The sequence below is a fragment of the Cydia strobilella genome, chromosome Z (genome assembly GCF_947568885.1).
Source record: "Cydia strobilella chromosome Z, ilCydStro3.1, whole genome shotgun sequence".
NCBI lineage: Eukaryota > Metazoa > Arthropoda > Insecta > Lepidoptera > Tortricidae > Cydia > Cydia strobilella.
In genome coordinates this window covers 38370272-38389047 of record NC_086068.1, presented here as the reverse complement: position 1 = coordinate 38389047, position 18776 = coordinate 38370272, and the positions used below count along the sequence as shown (strand labels likewise).

The 18776-nt window shown below is 41.0% G+C and overlaps 1 protein-coding gene and 1 long non-coding RNA gene across 7 annotated transcripts in view; both read left to right on the top strand.

Moving 5' to 3' along the window:
• Positions 1 to 18776, top strand: part of LOC134754820 (maternal protein pumilio) — a 528457-nt gene that overhangs the window by 406921 nt on the left and 102760 nt on the right. The gene's annotated exons all lie outside the window — the stretch shown is intronic.
• The window catches only part of LOC134754973 (uncharacterized), a 164309-nt gene that overhangs the window by 129701 nt on the left and 15832 nt on the right, over positions 1 to 18776 (top strand). The gene's annotated exons all lie outside the window — the stretch shown is intronic.

Sequence of the window (18776 nt, the reverse complement as noted above, 5' to 3'; positions counted from 1 at the left end):
GATAAAGAAATAAATTTTACGTTGAAAAAATTAAATCATCAAGATGTCGTCGTAAAGTTGTTCTGTCTGGACAACCCCAAAGCCGTAGCTCGTTTACGCGTTGTTTTTTTTATACCACCTCGGTGGCAATCAAGCAGATGGCCCGCCTGATGGTAAGCAGTTAACGTAGCCTATAGACGCCTGCAACACCGGAGATATTACACGCGCGCTGCCGACCCTTTAAAAACCTGTACACTCCTTTTTTGAAGAACTCCATACTGTAGCCCCTCGGGAAAACCTCGGCAGGGAGCTCATTCCACAGCCGAAGAGTACGCGGGAGGAAATTCCTCTTAAACCGCACGTGGTCGCGCCATTTAGGTGCTAGGGTGTGAGGATGAACACCCTGCCGATGGCGAGCGGTGCGGTGATAGAAAGCGGCCGCTGGCATCATGTCAAACAGTTCTTCAGAGGACAGCCCATTGTACACGCGGTAGAACACGCATAAGGAGGCGAAGTCTCTCCTTAGACTTAAAGGTTCAATACCGCTTGTGAGTTTGGGATCGTCGACGATTCGTACAGCGCGCCTTTGGACTAAGTCGAAGGGTCCAAGCTGGCATCCAGGTGCTCCTGCTCAAGGTGACAGCAGTACTCCATATGGGGTCTGACTTGCGATTAATATAGCAGCAGTCTTTGCTCCGGAGTAAAGTATCGCCGTGCTTTATTGAGCACACCGAGTTTTTTTGGATGCCAGATCAGCCTTCCCTTCCAGGTGGCTACGGAATTGGACGTCACTGGAGATGTCGACACCGAGGATCCCAATACTCCCTGACATGGTAAGGGCTGTGCCTTCGAACTGTGGGACCACAGTAAATGGGGATTGATAGACAACATGTCATTGATGTGCAGCAAAAACAGCGTTGGGGATAGCACAGAGCCTTGCGGAACGCCAGCGTTAATGTCCATGCTATTGGAGCAGCTTCCGTCTACTACGGCTCGTATGCGTCTGCCAGACAAAAAGCTAGCGATCCATTTGCATAGTCCCTCCGGTAATCCATAAGATGGTAACTTCGACAGGAAACCCCGATGCCAGACCCGATCGAACGCCTTCGCTATATCTAGGCTAACTGCCAATGCCTCACCTTGACTCTCAATGGCCGAAGCCCAGCGGTGAGTGAGATACACTAGAAGAGTTCCTTGCATCCGCTCTCACAGACGCTCTCACCCGTTCGATGTTATCATTAGTAGGTACGCGCAGACCGTGCACGTCCTTGTCGTCGAGATTTTAGTGTCGATCCAGTAGCCTCAAATCTGACTATCCGATGTTTGATTAAATTTGTGCTTGGACACTCACGGATATTGCGTAATCCAAACTTAAGTCGAAAACGCCGACGAACAGTCACATAAGAACGATTGTTTTCAAAAAAGGCTTCAATACAAAACGCTCGCTGCTCCCCCGTGTAAGGCACCATTTTGAACAAAAAAATTTTTTTTCTTCTATTAAATGACATCTTTCTCAATTGCCTATATTTCATAAATAACGAAAGAGGTCGAGATGAAAAGTTAATTTATCACTGGCCCACCCTGTAGATAAGAAACTCTGGGTGATTTCATGTTCGCGTTTCTACTAGTGCTGCCCCTTACGCTCGGTTTTGTAACCCCTACTAAGGTAAAGTTGCCGCAGGTTTCTTCATCATGATTTTCACACAAGACATAGGGCTGTCGCAAAAACTCATATCATTAGTAACTAAGAATACGTGTTAAATATTTTATGACAACATTATGCATATGTCGCAGTCAAATTGTAAAATGCGGAAGGCAAATTGAAAAAAAAGTCTGCATTTTGTAAAATACCTTATGACATTAACAGCGCCGTTTGTAATTTGCCGCGGCATTTTGGTCGAATAAGTTCTTTAATTTACCACGCGTGGCGCTACACATCAAAACTATGAAAAACGCTGGGGTGTCCATCAAATCTGGAGTTCGTCGGACTTATTAAGGGGCGGCTAAGTAGGGGGCGGGGGAGGCTTCTGGGTCTGGGTGACTCCGGCGCTGCGGAAGAGCTGCCGTTCTCTCCCTCTGCGCCCCCGATTTCGCAGTTGCTCTCTAGGGGTAGGACAGACAAGATCACGTGGATAGCGGGATGCTCTGATTCGGACTTGGGTGACCTTGAGAACTTACTTGACCTTAAGACTTGTCTTGACAACTATAAGGTAGGGTTTTAAAGATGTGTGCACGGCCCTTTAAATGACAAATAAAAGTACGGGAGTAGAAAAAGATTTTAACACGTTTCTTTAGCCTAATCTAAATTAACAAGGCAATTCGTGCAGAGTGATTTCGCTGTCATTGTTTAAAGCTTTATCAAGGAAACGACTGAACTACTATCATGGTATCATTGATTCCTTGTGTTATAGCGATAAGAATTTAAGTATACAAAAAAAACAATACCATCCATGAAAAAAAATTACGCAAAAATGTGTGCCCCATTTTTGGCGTATTTAAGCTTTACTTGTTGTTTACACAATGACAAAATGCTTCAAAAAATAGTTAATTGACTGAAGAAAAAGGATGGCAATATAAATGTAATGATAATATGTTAATATGTCGTATACAACTTAAAGTTCTAATTAAAGTTAATCTTGATTGTTAACAATCTATTTTGTCAATGTTTAACTCTTATGCTCGTTTCTTAATTGCAAAAACTTTTGTTTATTTTGCTTTGTGTGTAAATGTTGTCCTCAGTATTTGCAAACCCCTTATCGAGCACTATTTGGTATCCGACTGAGCTGCAATTTAGTACATACTAGCTTTTGCCCGCGACTTCGTCTGCGTGGAATCAGTAACAGCAGCTACAGTAAGTTTAGCGCCTGGATAAAATAGCAATTATTCGATGTGAGCATAAGCTGACATGCTTGACATTAATTATCAGGCAATTCATTAAATCCCTCTATTTCACCCCCTTTTCACTCTTTTTAGGGATGATTTCAGACATAAAAACTATCCTGTCCTTCCCCGGGACTCGAACTATTTCTATGCCAAATTTCAACTAAATCGTTTCAGCGATTTAAGCGTGAAGAGGTAACACACAGACAAACAGACAGACAGACTTTCGCATTTATAATACTTTGCCCGCGATTCCTCTGCGTAGAATTAGTACTTTGGGTAGCTCCTTTTTTATCCAATCTGCTTTTTATTGATTCCCTATACCCACCTCCTTATATCCTTATTTGAACGACAACATTGTGGCCGTGAGGGATGGTGGTGTGGTATAAAAGTTAATATAAATTCATAAAACAGCAAACCATGGTCACCCTCAGTCAACCATCACGTTTACGTTGACACTATTGAGCGCACTAACTTGCCTTAAATAGAGAATATTACGCGAAACTCTGCGTAGGGGGCGCCACTACCACAATCTGAGGGTCTATCGCGGTAGGTCCTCTGTAAACAAACCATGACCCCGAAAACACATGTGTAACTCTTTACCAGATTTACATCCCGGTTTTACAATGACCCGAAAAGACTTGTAACTCCTTACCAGATTTACATCCCGGTTTTACAATGACCCGAAAAGACGTGTAACTGCTTACCAGACTTAGGTACATCCCGGTTTTTTAATATTTTAGCTCGATATAACTAGTTAGTTTTTTTGCTCCTGTTGTGTCAGGATTGTAGTGTCAAACAAAAGGGCTGTTTTATTAGTTTTTTCTAGTGTTGTCCTGTCTATTGAAATGTGTTGTGCGGTTGGTTGTGAATGTTGAGATGACTGTCAAAATCCCTACTATTTAATAGTATAAATGCGAGAGTAACTCTGGCTGTTTGTTACCTCTTCACGCTTAGACCGCTGAACCCATTTCGATGAAATTGCCGCCTATTGGTATGGCGATAGTTTGATTCCCGGGGAAGAGATGGGATAGTTTTTATACCGAAAAATCAACCCTTAACCCATTCATTGCCTAAGATGCGAATTCGCGTCACAATACATAGTAATCGTCATGCATGCAATGAATGTGTTAAGCTAAGGGGGTGGAATTTACTACTAATAATAATAATAATAACCCCGCGGGGGCAGCTTGTGGCGAGCTGACGGTGAGTGGCGACACCGCGGACCCCTATTCCAGAGGGCCCTGTCATCTGGCCCTCGCCTCTGTGCTTGCCTTGACTGGCTGGCCAGAGTGGAGTCGCAAGAGCGAGACCTATGCTCCAGGTTGGAAGTGAAAAATGTCAACGCCGGCGGCCTGCTGAACGGATTACCGGGATCTGGCTACCGCAGACTCACCTCTCGACAACCTCACAGCCGCTCTGAAGTTGTCCTATTGTCGCACTGTGCGTGCGGCCTCTGTAGGGCCCACTAAATGAGTTGTCACCACCTGTCTTACACAATTTTGAGACTGATTGTCACGGCAGGTGTCCGCTAGTCTCCTCCCATAGCCCCATATCCAGTCCATCCAATATACAAATCAATAGCCTATGACCTTAGTTCCCATCGCAGCACAAAAGTGCTGCACTGCAATAGTCTTTGTATCTGGCGGGGACCATCTCCGGATGTATCATATTGTGCGCTCGGGGATGGTATCCGCCATGTGTATCCCTTGCTTTTAGATTAAATTGTCTGTTGGCTTCGGCCCCACGCACGCCTCCCAAAAGTCCGGGACACCATGGTCCCGAGATATGGAAAGGACAAATAATAATATAAGCCCGCAGGGCAGCTTGTGGCGAGCTGTTGGGGAGTAACGACCCCACGGACCCGAGTGCTCCCGAGAGTCGGTCAGGATCTCCGTCTCCGGCGTGTCTTCGTCGGTCGGAGTGGACCCCAAGGGGACCCGCAGGACTCAGCTCTGGCTTGCCTTCATTGGCTGTCCAGAGAGGAGTCGCTAGAGCTATATGCTCCAGGGGTGGAAGTGAAAGATGCATAAGACGCGAGTTGGCACAGTGGCTGGTAACAGCCACTGGGTAGAAAGCGGCGCACACCTCTCGACACCCCTGAGCCGCTTACACCGGTGTTGCTCCTGGTCGTCTTCACGACGGCAGTTTCAGGGGCCCATCTAGTCAGCGGCAAGTCACCGCCTGCCTCGATAACGTGTACAGACATTGTTATGGCAGGTGTCCGGACCTCTCAGCAATAGCCCAATCTTTAGACTAGCCAAACTTCAACACCATAACCGGCACTCTTTTCCACTGTGTTTATAATAGTCCCTACGTCTGTTGGGACCGATTTACGGGTATCTATTTGTACCCGTGAATGGGTTCTAGCAGGTGTATTACATAACAGCAAACTTCTTCAAAGGGACTCTACGTGTTGGATCTGTATCCCCACGCACGCCTATCAAATGACCGGGATGTATATACCCGTGAGTTTATATGAGATATAATAATAATAACTCCACGGCCGACTTCGGCCACGGCGACTGCTGTCAACTCCGTTGCTGACGCTGGTGTGGTCGCAAGTGGCTGATGTAGCCGATCTTGTTAGTAAAACGTCGCGAACATTGCGGGCATGTGAGCACACCATTAATAAAGTTATATGGTATTGCCGCGGGTGGTCTGGCTTTTATTCTATCGCGCTTGGCATCAAGCTCCAGGCGCCGCCGAGATTCAAAATCGGTTATCTTGGCATTTATTGCAGCCCGCCATTCCGTACGCACGGCTGCCTGCTGCTCCCATCGCGAGGGCTCTAACTCCACAATTATTCATGTCACGCTTAAGCACATCTTTGTATCTGAGGAATTGGCCGCCCTGTTTCCGCTTGCCCTCCTCAAGCTCAGAATAAAAGATGTGCTTAGCCACACGCTGGTCGTTCATCCGCGAAACGTGACCACACCACCGAAGCTGACGTCGCATGAGACCACCCACATTTGCTCTACGCAGCACTTCTGTATTCCGAACGCGATCAGACCATCGGATCTTCAGTATCTTACGTAGGCATCTGAGGTGGAATCGATCCAGCATACGAATATGGCGGCGATAAACGGTCCACGTTTCAGCAGAGTAAAGGAGGTTAGGCAGCACAACTGCCATGTACACGGAGATCTTAGTGGCCAATTTCAAGTCGTGTGAGCTGAGGACCTTGTGATCTAGTCTACCGAAAGCTGCAGCCGCAGCCACGGTTCTGCTGTTAACTTCAGCATCAAGTTCGCACTTGGAAGTTATCGTGCTCCCCAGGTAGTGGAATTTGTCAACCTGCTTCAGCTGGTCCTCGCCTAGTCTAACGACCAGTGTCTGTTGACTGAGCACGTCCAGCGACATTAATTCAGTCTTCTTGACACTGATCTTGAGCCCAAATCTGCGGCAAGACTCGTCGAAACTGGACATGAGCTGCTGCATGCCTTCCGGGGACTCAGTCACAAAGCACAAGTCGTCTGCATACATAATCTCAGTGATCACTGCGTATGAGACTTTTGTGCGTGCTTTAAATCTGGCTAGGTTAAAAATGTTGCCGTCAGTGCGATAGCGGACGCGAACACCTTCGGAGCATGTTGATAAGACTTCTCGGACTACGACTGAAAAATACAACTTACTAAGAATTATTGGAATTTACTATGTAAGTGGTATACGGAAATACTAATTCAACGCAGACAAAGTCGCGGGCAGATGCTATATAAAAAAATGACGCTTATAAAATAAATTATCACTACGCATGCATTTCTGTTGTTATTATTATTTTCGATCCAAGCGTGGCTTGAACGCGTTAAAAACCTTGCGCTTCATTAATCTGCTGATTCTGAAACATTTTCTTATGCTAGCCACACACGTAACAATATACTTGTGCAAGTTTAGACTTGCGCAAACACGGGTTATTTCGAAGTGACTACAGACGGCTCCAGTATACTTGAGCAAACATCATTTCTGTCGAAGTGAGCGTCGAGGTGTGTTGTTTTGTGCGATGGATGACGTTAACAAGTTGTAGTACCATAATGTGGGTACATATACATCATTGGTACCTGCTCCAGAGCGTGTAGATTCTTCTACCTTTTTCTTTTCGTTGAGGTAATTCGTACGGAAGCCATTCAATTTTTTTACAATCACATCACGGTTTGCGTGTGGTTCTAATTGTTGGTAAAGTTGAATTAATATATTATAGGCAACAGTTTTCTTATCCCTATTGTGATATTATTAGCCAACTAACTTGTTATTAGCCAAAGACATGGCTCATTTCTATAAATATTTATAAATTCTTCCAAAATCTCTCGAGTCCCATGCTTTTCAATTGTCTCACTCATTTTGGCGGGAAAAACGATAGCCGAACGTGCGTACGTGTACTTGGCTAGTACGCTGATAGCTGTCGGTATCTGTCGTTACATTATCACTCCGTCCGTGACGGGCTTTACGAGACATAACCTGTTAATATCTGGGAGACCGAGTTTTGCTAAAAACTCAAAAATTGGCGTTTTCCCAGAGATAAGACCTAACTAGATCGATTTTTCGTCCCGAAAACCCCCATATATATATATAGCAAATTTCATCGAAAACGTTAGAGCCGTTTCCGAGATACCCGAAATATATATAGCGAAAAGCGACTTTGTTTTATACTATGTAGTGATATATACAAGAATTGCTCTTTCAAAGATATATTTTTGCTTTACTAAAAAAATAATCTAACATTTTATTTTTAATTATTAATAAATTATTCTACATTTACATGCTTTAATATTGTAGTACGGACACGTCGGCTAAAACTTGTACGAACGCGGCCACACACGTTTCGGTAAACTTGCGCAAACGAAAACTGGCACAAGTTCGGAATCGAAAATCACACAAGTCTCCAAAACTTGTACATGTCCAGAATTTGCGCAAGTATCTTCCAACACACGTAACAGTATACTTGTGCAAGTATATTGTTACGTGTGTGGCTAGCATTACAGCGCCGTCTGTTAACTCAACGCCTTAACCGACAAAAACAAAAATATGCTTAAACACAAACTAATCTAAATGTATAATTGATTTTAGCAGCTGTTTGAAAACTGTTGTTTTATTATTTAGTATATTCATTGTGTGCGTTATGCATTTCATGTCAAATTATGACCAGCACACGTTATTGCGGGTGTATAACCAACGACATGATTGGTGAAGAGCAGCGTAAACATCATTAAGTAAAACACGATACCGTTTAGCCAGTTTAATTAATTGCCCTGACCGAGAGCGAGCCTAAGTGCGGCAGGGTTCGCCGCTGCCATCGCGGGTTCGTTATGGAACTAAGTAATGAGTGCGACGAAAACTGCATCGCAGTGGAAAAAGTTTTTGGAGTCTGCGCCTCTGTGCCCACTTAGGTTTATTATTGTTGCTAGTTCTTTGCGGTCATATATATCGATTTCCAACTTTAAACCATGCTTCACATCGTTAGCTTGGAGAAGTACTCCAATGCAGTAGTTGACTTTAAGGAAGTTAAGATATGGCTTAGATAAAAATTGACGATGAAAAGTAGGTGCTAATTTATATGAATGAATGAATGAAAAACTTTATTTCAGGCAACTAGTGGCCCATAAATAAATACCTTAAAAGTAGCATACATATTACAAATAATATATTTTAAAATTTAGAATGACAAAACACATCATGGTTGCGATGTATTACGCAACCCCGCAGTGTAAGGGAACCGGCCGTTCCCTGACACTGCGGACCTGTCGTTGGTACACGTGCATACAGTCGTGACCATTTAAGTAATTGAAAACAAACATTGTATTGTATACTTGATATTATTCAAATGCTAAAATTTACATCCTTAGTGCCAGGAGCAGGGTAGGGGCAAACCGGCGGTCGGGTGATTTGTACTGCCATTGGTTCTTCTACTAATGCTGGTTCTCTGGACCAGTTCTATATGTTAGTACCTACCTAATAATAGTTGAATGGTTCTGTCCACTGCTTGACATATTTTCCACATAGATTCCACTACGAACCTGCATCGTTCTACAGTCAGGGACCTACATAAGTACAATGTACAATTTCCAATTGCTGCCTCATGAAGTTGGTTTTTTAGGGTTCCGTACCATAAAAGGAAAAAAACGGAACCCTTATAGGATCACTCGTGCGTCTGTCTGTCTATTCTGAGAAACTCAAATATATATTTTTGATACTTTTAGCATAACCAGTTAAGAAGTTATTCAAGAAAATAGACAAAAAAAAACCGGCCAAGTGCGAGTCAGACTCGCGCACGAAGGGTTCCGTACCATTACGGAAAAAAACAGCAAAAAGATCACGTTTGTTGTATGGGAGCCCCATTTAAATATTTATATTATTCTGTTTTTAGTATTTGTTGTTATAGCGGCAACAGAAATACATCATCTGTGAAAATTTCAACTGTCTAGCCATCACGGTTCATGAGATACAGCCTGGTGACAAACAGACAGACGGACGGATAGACGGACAGCGGAGTCTTAGTAATAGGGTCCCGTTTTTACCCTTTGGGTACGGAACCGTAAAAATGTTGTCTACGTCTTATCTACGTCCCATTTTATGCCACTTTTTTTAGAGAAAAGTAGTGCTTCAGTAATAAAATATGGAGCAACGTGGCAAAAATGTGACCTAAATATCATTTACCGTTAATGTACGTATATTACTGCATTTTATTTTATACAGTAATGTTTAATTATAGACAACTGAAAGCGACCTACGTTTCTCGTTCGTTTAATTGATTTAAATAGAGATTAGAAGAATAAATGTTTATTATAAATAGAGGAATTGTGGACTCGGTGTCGGTCGAGATTGGAATTGGCGACACCGGGATACCAGCCCGTTGCTCTACCTAGCGACGGCTAGCCATAGCCAGTGTCAATTTACCAATCCCCCCCCCCCCCCCCTTCATCTCCGAAACTTCTGGGTCTAAAATTATGAAAAAAATACACAAAATAGTTCTTCACAGGAAACCTATTAGAAATGTGCAGTCAAGCGTGAGTCGGACTTAATTACTTAGTTTTAGACATTTCACTCACGTTTTACATAAAAAATACATTGTTTAAATTGTGTAATGTACGGAACCCTTGTAACGCGAGTCTTACTCGCACTTGGCCGGTTTTTTTTTTTCAAGAGTTGACGGACCTAGTTCCAGAGATTTTGTATAGTGTTCTATATAAATTAATACTGAATACTTTCGAATATCGGATATTTTCCAAATTTACCCATAATAACGTATGCGTAACGAAATCTGGACAAAGTTGAACGTGTAAAAAGTAAAAAAAAAAATAACCTAAAATTATATCTAACTGCCAATTGAAAGTCTATAATATCTGTCAATTAATCCGGTTAGTAGTTAATTAATATGGTAATTTTTTGCCTATTTTCTTGAATAACTTCTAAACTATTTATCTTAAATTTATAAAAAATATAGTTGAGATTCTCACAATGAGCTCTTTCATTTGATATGTAACACGATATAGTTTGACAAACGTTAATTTTGAATTTTCTCATTTACCCCCCAAAAGTGGCCCTCGTGTTTAAAATTAATTTGTTTACGTTACATGTCCATCTTTGGGTCACAAACTTACATATGTGTAAGAAATTTCAACTTAATTGGTCCAGTAGTTTCGGAGAAAATAGGCTGTGACAGACGGACAGACAGACGGACAGACAGACAGACAAACAGACAGACAGACGCACGAGTGATCCTATAAGGGTTCCGTTTTTTCCTTTTTAGGTACGGAACCCTAAAAAATAACTGAAAATGCGGCTAGGTCATTTTGTCATAAATGTAATAAAACAGCTGTTTTTGCATTACGGGATTTATGGGTGACTACATAAAATGCAAATCCTTGACGAGTTGGCATGATAACTATTATTTTGAGAAAACCAATGGTCCAACGGACAATAATGTGAAGTATGTCGCATTGGAGTATACTTTTTCTTGCATTTAACGTTGTTAAATACATTATTGAAAAACATGAAAATTTACAAAAAATAGCCATGTTGTATTTATTTAATACGACATTAAATATTGTCCAGATTTTATCCGCATACGTTATCAACCCATCCCATATAAGGGTACAATTTTGGGATTATCCGATATTTAGAGGTATTCTGAATTACCCGAATACTTACACCTTTGTCATAAAATAAAATGTTAGTATCCAAATTGAATTACTTATTTTACCATGTTATGTTTAGCTAAATGAATGTCATTTCCATACATTTGCAGTATTGTGTAAAATATGTTTAAGATATAGTAGACGCATATCACGCGGATGGGTTTATTGGGGTCGTGCCTGTGATTGAGGCAGGCTTTGAGACGTGTCACTTGATTTAATTAAGAGCTGTTTTACCGCCCATTCTTCCCATCTAACGCTTCAAATGGTTCCCCGGTTAATTTCGTACCACCCTTACACGCCAGATTTATTTCAATCTATATCTAACCTATACAATTTGTTTAATATCTGCTCGCAATTTAATACATAGAACTTTGCAGGACATTTTATTATATTTGAAGACATTAAAAAAAGATGAGCGCTTTCTCGGTTTTTATCCTTATGGCAGGGGGGTGTCACTACGCAGTTTAGGTACATTTGGCCGGCGCGCCTCCCGGGCAGGCGTATGGCAGACTGGTAGTGGGCTGCCGCTCGGCTCGCACGATAGTCGTGTCACGTGGCGCTCGTGCAAAATTGAAAATACACAATGGCTTCGAAACCTAAATCTCGATCTAATCCGTATAAAACATCCTTAATTTATTGAATATTGGTTCATCATCATCATCATCATCATTATGTCAGCCGATAGACGTCCACTGCTGGACATAGGCCTCCCCCAAGGCTCGCCACTCCGACCGATCCTGTGCCGCTCGCATCCACCGAATTCCCGCGACCTTCACCAGGTCGTCGCTCCATCTCGTTGGAGGCCTACCGGCAGTTCGTCTTCCGGTACGCGGACGCCACTCCAGAACCTTCCGGCCCCACCGGCCATCAGTTCCGCGAGCAATGTGCCCCGCTCACTGCCACTTAAGGTTTGCAATTCTGCGAGATATGTCGGTGACCCTAGTTCTACTGCGGATATCATCATTTCTGACTCTATCACGCAGAGAAACCCCGAGCATAGCTCTCTCCATTGCCCTTTGCGTGACCTTGAGCCTTCTTATGAGGCCCATCGTATATTGGCGAATATTGGTTGCCCAGAAATAATATTAGGAACTAACCGACATATTTTCAAAGGAATACGACTGTGGCATACCTACTTCCGTGAGAATCAGACATACTATCTCCGGATAAATTTTTTATGTTTACAGAATGAACACTTGTAATTCCTACATATTTATCTTAAAAATAATAAATCAGTAGGTAGGTATAGGTACAAAAACTTGTCAAGTGACAGCCCCGTGCCGACACAGCTCGGTCATAAAACTGCGGCGCGCAAAGAAGTTTCACGGTTCGTGCGCGGTTATAAGTCAATTTTGCTTGCAGGCGGCGAATATAGGTATAATTTTATACCTAAATCTGACTTTTGTGAAGGAGTGAATTTTCTGTACGGTAGTACTATTTAGTTATTCTGTGCCTTCGATCAAAAAAAAAAAAAACACGATTCAAGCCTCACTGCCTTAGTGATGAAAATTCTGCTTAAGATGATGTAGAGTGGTCATTTTTGCCACTCTTTCTCGGTTTTTAACCCTACGGGCAAGATTAGAAAGTACACGATTCAATCCTCACTGCCTTAAGGCCGTTCCATCGGTTTGCCGCTGTCACTGTCACATTTCGCAAGAAAGAACGGGAAAGATCATGCGCGCCAAGTGTCAATTTTGATTGAATTTTGTCGATTTTTATTTATTTTACAAACGTTACCTTACAATATCGAAATTCGAAAGCTATGAAATTACTATTTAAGTTAAGATTGTTTTTTTTACTTCTTGTATTGTTTATAGTATCACATAATAAATAACCGAGTAAAGTTTGATTAAAAGTCCGAGTTAGAGATTACTTTGGGAATTAATTGTATCGAGCAAAGTGTCATAATTCGTGTATCGGAAGCTATGTTGTTAAAGATAATATAGTCAAGAACTACATATATTTTTTCCACGTCTACGAATATCAACGCCTCATAGAAAAACATGATCATATAAGGAGATTTTTCTCCATCTGGCTCAGGGAACCGCCTTAAAGTGATAAAACTTCATGATGTTATTGGGTGGTAATTTTTGCCATTTAATATCTATACATATTCTAGACGAAGTGGACCCTACAAAGGGTTAAAATAGCATCAAAAAGTTCAGCAAAATCGAAATTCTTTCAGCAATGGCCACTATTTCACACCAGTTCAAAGGTTGTTCAATTTAAGGCCTTGACGAGAGGGATGTATAAAACCCTTTAAATCCGCTAGTGATTGTACCCATTACGCGGGAATAGTCGTCATATTTTAGTCCGGACTTCGGACTTGGATTTTTACAAACTGTAGTATCATTTGTTATCACAATTTACGACCTTTATTATTGTTTTAGCCGAGATATTCATATTTCATATTCATTTATTCAGTATTAATTATACATTGTCAATATAACAAAACAGTAGTACATGCTAATAAGTACATAGTCAAATAAATCATACACGAAAAACAATAAAAAACTCATATAAAAATAATTTAGGTCAATAAAGGTATTTTCAATTAAAAATTCAAGATTATAATTTAAAAAATAATCAATTCCGCACTAAGGGACACAACACACAATTATACATATTAATGTTATTTTTAACTTCATTCTGATAGAAATTCAGAAACGGAATAGTAGGCCTTTTGTAACAGGAGTGATTTTAATTTTAGGACAAAACCTAAGCGTGTCTTGCTACTTTTAATGGTAGCAGGGATTTTATTATACATATATTTGGGGACCCAAAATGTGCAGACTATTAGCCGCTTCTGCAAGACGATGCCTCGGCAGCGGCACATCCAGGTCGTGTTGCCTGCTGTCGTGATATCGACCGCTTTTCCATTTTTTCTTAGTGAATGATTCCAGATTCTGCCGGACAAACTTTCCAACTTCCAGAATGAAAATACAGGGTTGGAAGGTCAGATGGCAGTCGCTTTCGTAAAAACTAGTGCCTACGTCAATTCTTAGGATAAGTTGTCAAGTGGACCCCAGGCTCCCAGGAGCCGTGGCAAAATGCCGGGATAACGCGAGGAAGAAGAAGGAGCATTCCATTCGCTGCAAACCACTCAGAGAGGTTACCAGTAACTTAGCGTACATTTGCAAGCAGTTGGTCTCTGCTGTCAGCATTAATAATGGCGCAGATATCATCCGCATACATTATGAAGTCTACTATTGGCGAGTCAAACGGAAGGTCATTCATAAGAATTAGGAAAATGTTATTTCCAATATTCGACCCTTGCGGTACGGACCTGTTTCCTACGGGGACAAGACTCGACTTCTTGTTATTGACGTCAGTCGATTGCTGTCTGTCACCTAAGAAAGAACTGAGCAACTTGAGTACAATACCACGGACGCTATAGTGTTCGAGTTTGTTTGCGATGAGATCGTGATCGACCAAATCAAAGGCACGTGACAAATCGAAGAAAACAGCGGCTACACATTTCCTGCTCTCAAGGTATAGAGAGTTCAGAGCATATATTATAATGAAGGTTCGTAGGCCAGGCAGATGTCGCATGTACAGTAGCGATCAAAAGTATTTTGACAAATGAACCTCTTTCAATATGTTTATGAATAGGGTATATATTTAATATTTACGTTACGATTATATCTTATACAACCTGCATTTGTTACGTTTTTTTTTTATGTAATAGGAAGCAAACGAGCAGACGAGCCGCCTGATGGGAAGCAGTCATCGCCGCCCATGGACATAAGCAACACCAGAGGAGCAACTTATGCGTTGCCCACCTTTGAGTACCCTAAATACCTGCTTCTTGAAGAACCCCATGTCATAGCGCAGGGGAAACACCTCAGAAGGTAGCTCATTCCACAACTTGCACGTCCTGGGCAAAAACGAGCGAGATGCCCGCTTGTTTTTGGTTTGCCACGTGTCAAGAAAGTGAGGATAAGCTTTGTTTCTTTGGCGGGAGGTGCGGTGGTAAAAACGTGACGGTGGCACCAGATCAAAAAGTTCTTCAGAACATTCCCCATTGTACAGACGGTAGAACAAGCACAGAGAGCCAACGTCCCTCCGAAGGCTAAGAGGTTCCAAACCGACTGTGAGATCGGGATCGCCAACAATACGAACTGCCCGACGTTGGATGGAGTCAAGTGGAAGAAGTTGGTATTTCGGTACTCCAGACCAGAGATGACAACAGTACTCCATATGTGGTCGAACCTGCGCTTTGTATAACGAAAGCCGGTGACCTGGTGTGAAGTACTGTTTCGCTCTATTGAGCACCCCAAGCTTCTTAGAGGCCAATTTGGCTTTGAGTTCCAAGTGACCCCGAAACTGGACTTCGTTCGTAATGTCGACACCGAGTATCCCGATACTCATGGATATGGCAAGGGGAATGTTCTGGAATTTAGGCGCTAGGACAAATGGAGTTTTCTTAGCGAAAAACGCGCAACCTTGTGTCTTACTGGGGTTAAACTGGACGAGATTACGTTTACCCCACTCTGATACCTGCTCAAGAGAGGCCTCGATTTCGGACACAAGTTGCATTCTACATTCCAACACCTGCTCACGAGGGGCATTTGCACGACCTGTGTAGAAGCTATCACCCGTGCTGTCATCCGCATTATAATTCCACTCCAAAATGTCGTTTTCATTTATTTTATGTAATGTTTTTTCATTTAATACCCCATAATTAGAACGTTTCTTTGCATAATATGAGCGCATTAAGGTAGAATTGTTGGCGCGCTTTAGTTTTTTGGTACAACTTCTACAGTTTTTATCAGAAATTAAAAATTTAAGCTGTGACGTATAGTTGAATAACTGGTTTCTTTTATATTAGACGCAACATTGTTATAACGTTTTTAGTTGAGCTATAAAATATATATATACACGAAATGTGGTTTTTCTTTGTTTGTAGCTCCTAAAATATACATTGTTTTTATAAATAATGTATTTACGAATCTTAATATATTTAATAACCTTTCGTTTGATATAGCACACGTGTATGTATGACTCATGGTATAGTTATAATTTATATTTTGCAAATTTCGGCAGCGGTCACATGTATGACGCCATTATTTGTTACTCAGGCACTATAGAGATTGTCTCCCAGCAGTTTTATGATCCTTTTTATATTGCTAATAACATACTAGAAGCTTATGCGAATTATCCTGAAAATGGCCAGTTTCGATTTTTTTTAACTTTAATGCATTTGTTCTAGCAAATACCTACATTTTGATGCATAATTTTCACATTTTTGGTCTGATTTTGATTATTTTGATATCATTGTACGGCTTGAGACATCAGCTTTAATTTTGTAGTACATTGCTTTAACGTCCGACTTTTGGTTTGGTTGAAAAACCCAAATAATCGAAAAAATAAAATTTCATCATTTTAATTTATTTTTAAATTTCTCTTAACCCTTAAATGCATAATGATGTATATATGCATCGTATATTTGATGGTCCGTGGCTCAATATGCAGCTATCCAAAATATTATTCCCTCAATCTATACAACATGACACATCTATTTCAATTTATTAAAAAGTTATACAAAAAATCATGCATTTAAGGGTTAACCTATTATATATTTTGGTACATAGTGTATTAGTGAAATATATAATATTGTATTGGCTTTCGTTTATTACCCCACACGTGTATGTGCATTGTGCAATGCATAGTTTGGGTGCAAAATGCAATATTCGCAACGAGGCGGGAGTCATTTTGATGACGTCATTCCGCTGAAGTAGATGGTCGGCGCCGCTGTCTCCCGGCAGTTTTGGAGACCCAGTACCATGCCCAACAACATACTAAAATTTGGTAGCGGTTTCCGGATCTGAACTATCTCTTCGACCGTTTCCCATAAGGCATAGTACTATTTCGCCTTATCATAATTGCAATTAAACTAACGCGTCAAGAGTTAATAGTTAACATATAAGTAAAGTTTACTTGCCTCTACTTTGAGTATAATTTAGTAAAATTTTTAACATTCGTAAACACTTCTTAAGCCAAGCAATAAGAAGGTATAGAGGGAAGTCCCCGGCCGTAACCCTGGTGCTGGGGGGGGGGGGAGAGGAGGGTTTGAAGGTTCCATTTTTCGGTTTTTCGATTATATCTCGGAAACTATGCGTCTGAGCGACTTGGCCACTTATACAAAATGAAAAGAGATTTAATTTGTTGCAAGTTTTATTCAGTAAAGTTTTTCGATATCTTGTAGTTTTTGAGATAGGTTTATTTAGGGCTCTCATTTTTATATGGATTATCTACATCAGTAAAGCTGCTAGGCCAGGTTTGGTAACGTTTTCGTATAAATTGGGGGTGCTGAATTCATTTCCATAAATACCATTGATACCATTATCAACAATACACTTTTCCGAAGTAAAAACATATAAACTAAAAAATAACTTTATTCTTAACTCCTCTTCACGCTTAAACCGCTGAACCGATTTAGTTGAAATTTGGTAAATAGGTGTTTTAAGTCCCGAGACAGGATATAATATAGTTTTTATCTCAAAAATCATACTTTGAAGGTGTGAAATTTGGTGTGAGGGGTATTCAGCTTCTTCGCCTAAGTTGAATTCCTGAGGTTAATACTGTTTAAATTTAGGTTTGAAGTCATGTTTGGTATCCTTATCAACTAAATCAAACATGTAGACCATCCCAAATATTATTTAAATAGGTTCAGCGGTTATTGATTCCCCATACAAATTTCCACCCCCCTTTTCACACCCTTAAAAGATGATTTTGGTTATAAAAACTATCCTATGTACTGTCCCGGGACTCAAACCATCTCTGTACCAAATTTCAACGAAATCGGTTCAGCGGTTTAAGCGTAAAAAGGAGTTAAAAAAAAGATTTACTTTTAAATTTTGTTTTTACTTAGGAATGGTGTCAATGTTGATACCATAAATGAATTCAGCACCCCCGATTTATACGAAAACGATCCCAAACCCGGCCTAGCAGCTTCACCGATGTAGATAATCAAGATAAAAATGAGAGCCCTAAATAAACCTTGAAGAGCGGATATCTCAAAAACTATACAAGATATCGAAAAATTTGACTGAATAAAACTTGTAACAAATTAAATCTCTTTTCATTTTGTATAAGTGGCCAAGTCGCTCAGACGCATAGTTTCCGATTCCGAGATATAATCGAAAAACCGAAAAATGGAACCTTCAAAACCCACTCTCCCCCCAGCACCAGGGTTATGGCCGGGGACTTTTGATATGTTCATCTCCTAACTAGTCCAAACAAAGCTACGAAGTAAAAAATTGTGTTTCTTGCATTTTCCCTCTATACCTTTTTTTGGGCATTTATTTCCTGGCCTATCTGATAAGTTTTTGATTGCTTACACGGTCAGCTCGGACAATGACGAAAATATTGACAACGATTGACTTGTTATTGACTTAATGTCATAAAATTACTTCTCCTACTAGGCCAAGCAATAAGAAGGTATAGAGGGAAATGCTAGGAACACAATTTTTGACTTCGTAGCTTTGTTTGGACTAGTTAGGAGATGAACATATCAAAAGTCCCCGACCGTAACCCTGGTGCTGGAGGGAAGAGGGGGGTTTGAAGGTTCAATTTTTCGGTTTTTCGATTATATCTCGGAAACTGCGTCTGAGCGACATGGCCACTTATACAAAATGAAAAGAGATTTAATTTGTTACAAGTTTTATCATGAAATAAAACTATGAAAACGGATTATATCGCGTATATTGAATTTATAATACATCCCGACGTTTCGAACCCTTTACAGCGTTCGTGGTCAACGGGTGACTGAGGGAAAACTAC